This window comes from Gallinula chloropus (genome assembly GCF_964237585.1).
Source record: "Gallinula chloropus genome assembly, chromosome: 8".
NCBI classification, from domain to species: Eukaryota; Metazoa; Chordata; class Aves; order Gruiformes; family Rallidae; genus Gallinula; species Gallinula chloropus.
In genome coordinates this window covers 11,677,608-11,681,015 of record NC_140093.1, presented here as the reverse complement: position 1 = coordinate 11,681,015, position 3,408 = coordinate 11,677,608, and positions in this window count along the sequence as shown.

Below are 3,408 nucleotides of genomic sequence, written 5' to 3'. Positions count from 1 at the left end.
AAAACAGCATTTAATACCCTCTGAGGTGCCAACTTACTTCTTTCTTTGTGTCGATAAATAAACAAAGTAGGGTAGCATTTCATGTTGCCAGGATGATCTTTGTTTTATTAGGAAGGGTATAAAGTTTGTTGATTTTTTTTTTTTTCTTTTTTCCTTCTCTTTCCTCCTCTTTAAAGGCAAAGACTCTGTATGTTTCTGCTCCCTTTCTCTGTGTTTACTCCTCCTGGCTCATGAACAGGATCAGCCTTTAGAGTGAGAACTAATGTCTGCTCCTCGCAAATCTCCCCTGGTTGCCCCAGGCTATGTTTTTAATTCCTTTATTCAGCTTTGAGATGAGTAGGAGAAAGGTGCAGCTTTTTGAGATGATGGAAGTTGCCATTTCCCTTTTTCAGTCAATTAGGTGCTTTGCTTGTTTTCAGCTACTTCTCAAAACTTTCCATTGATGGTAGCTCTGAAGCAGAGGGCGTGGGGGGTGGATGTGAGAGATCTGGGAGGGAGAAAAGAGTGGACTGATAACTGGGTTATCTACTGGTAGAATGACTGATTTGCCACATGTGCCTCTAGGAGAGAGCAACAGCCTGGCTTCAGAGGTGTAGTTGGAGCAGCTGAGCTTCTGGTCAGCCAGATTTATGACTTTAGATAATTGTGCAGTGCCTGTCCTTTCTCAAGTGTAATACAAGACATGGCAATCCTGTCAATCCTCTTGGGTAAACTATAGCTTTTTCTCCCAAATCCTTGCAATTGGAAAGTCCTTCAAAGTCTGCATGGAGTTTCCCTTAGTCATGTGCCTTTGAGACCTTTCCCCACATCGTTCAGCTCCAGACCCTGCCACTGCTGCTCATTTGGGTAAGCCATGGGTTTGCAGACTCTACTGGGTGAGGAGGCACTGTTTGTTCAGGAGTGATCAAAAGCCTTCACCTCAACAATTTTTTGGCCAACAGTCTCTCCCTGGCTCCTCTGGCCTATAATACCTCATGGATGTTGGCTGTCTCACGTAGGTGCTGTAGAAAGGACTGTGGGGTCCTGCAAAGTGAAACAACGACGTTCCCTTTCTTTCACTGGGCTTCAGCAATTATGTGAGAGCGAAAGATGGGCTTTGCCCTCTGAAATGTAAGCTCTTTCTGCTTTCAGGCAGGGAAGGAATGAGATCAGTCCTTCCACATCAGCACTTTTCTTTATCTTGTTTTCTGCCCTAAGTCTGTCAGGGTCTGCGGCTCGTCTGGAAATGAGTCTGCAAACCTTCGGGCTGGGAATCATCTCAACTGATTTTACTTATCTAAAACTTAGACGTAAAGTCTAAGATTGTCATCTAGACTCTTTCTTTGGTTGGTGAGGAGTGATAAACAGCCATGCCATTCATCTTACCCATTCTAGACATCTGCCTTAGGTTGGGATGATTCACGCTTTGGAAGCTCCTGTGCTCTTCATAAACTCTCAGGGAGATGTAGGTAAGCATTCAGATCTAGACCCCTAACTCTCAAAGGGTTCTTCATCTAGAAAATCCAGCAGCTATCTTCTTTTCACCATTTACTGTGGATATTGTCTGTGTGCAGGGTAGAATTATACTTTCCCTTGTTGTAAGGGCAGTGACCTGTGGCCATCTGACTGTTGAGATGACTTTGTGCTGATTTTGACAGAGATGATGTTCTGCCTGTGATGGTCCTGAGGAACAGAGGAAGTTTTTAAAGTGAGAAGGTAGTAAGTACTTTGTCAAATGTTGTCATTCTGCTATCAATTTTAAATTCAGGTAGATTTTAAAGCCAAAATTTCAGGGCTGATGAAAGAATACAGAGACTGGTTTCCATCAAATTAAAGATCTCATGTTAACTGCTTTATATTTACCCTTGTGTTAATCTGTGATGTGACTGCTTATCCCTGTGTATATCTTTGAAGGAGAAGGACTGCAGACATTCCCCACCCCACATGATATACAGACCTCAAAATATAGAGGGAAAATCAGAGCATGGACCTGGGCTAATCTTCTCTGGTTGTTGCTGGGCGAACCGCGGTGGCAAGTTGCTGTGACAGGGGACCCTGCTCTTGCACCAAAGACAGGAACTAGGCTGACAAAACAACAATAGCATACTAGCTCAACTGGCAAATACACATCCCTTTTGGACAGGCTCAAAAATGTTACATGCAGTTAATACACCGTTGTGTAAGGTTCCTAATGGACTGGAGCCAGAATGCTCCATTAACCACACACATATAAAATATTCATTGAGCTTGGGTTTTGTTGCCAAGCTGGAGAAAGGGGGAGAAGCTTTGTATATAGAGATAAACCTGTCAGTATTGACAGGGCTGAAGGGGGGAGTTGATGATGTGTTCTGATATTTTTTTATCCTTTTTAAGAGGAGGAGGTTTTCTTATCTTTGGCAGGGGTCTAAGGGGTGCAAAGAGGATTAAATGCAAGACTTGCTGGGTTTCACATTTCATGTTTAATTGTCCAAGGGGTGAAGGTATCTCCTGTCTCTGTGCCAGGCTCCCTGATCTGTCCTATGCCATGTGGTCTTTTCAAATTAAACCCAGGGTCAGTCTTTAGAAAATAAATGTGAAAAACACAATAGCGTTCCCTGAAAGCTTGGTTTCTAAATAGAAGAGAATTTCCCTAAACACAGGAGAGTGAGACCACGATGATAGGAAGTATAAGCACTGAATTTTCTCTGTGGAAAACACACGTTCACCTGTTTTTGTGCCAGTTTTAGATGTGCAGTAAAAGAAGCTTTCTGTTTTCCGTGTACTGAATATACAATGAAGATTTAGAAGAGCTTTGTTAGAATCTGCTTGATTTGCTGTTGCTGCTTGCATTAGGAGACAATAAAGCAAATAACAAAATCGTGTTTCAGACAGAATGAGTAGATGTGTGCAAAAGATACTGCCCTTGTGACCCCCCTCGCCTGTCAGGAGGTGACTTAGCGTGTTCGCTTAAGCAAGACACATGGCAAAAGGACAACATTCCCACTGAGTAGAAAGAAGCAGGTTGTGGTGCTGTGTGGGATTGATAACCAGGATTATGAGGCCAGGAAGGAAAGTATAGTGGTTTGCCTAAACTCTGGAGATTTTTGTGTCAAAGGGCAGCCTTTGAGAGGATGCTGGAAGGGAGCCAGGGATCTTCCCCGTACGTATGTCTGGTCGTGGTCACATGAGCAACAAGAAAAATGTAAGGGAGAGCTCCAGGAGGCAAAGCATAACATTTTGATAGGAGATGATGGTAAAGACCAGGAACTCTGTTACAACATTCAAGAAATGCTTGTCCCAGGCAAACAGAGACACAATATGTGTGTAAGGAAGTGATGTGGGAAGAAGGGATTATTCAGACTTCTTAGAAACAGGAGACACACTAAGAATGGATGGGAGGAATGGTCTCTTCCAAAATGTGTCAACCCAGGCTAGTGGCACTGGGAATGA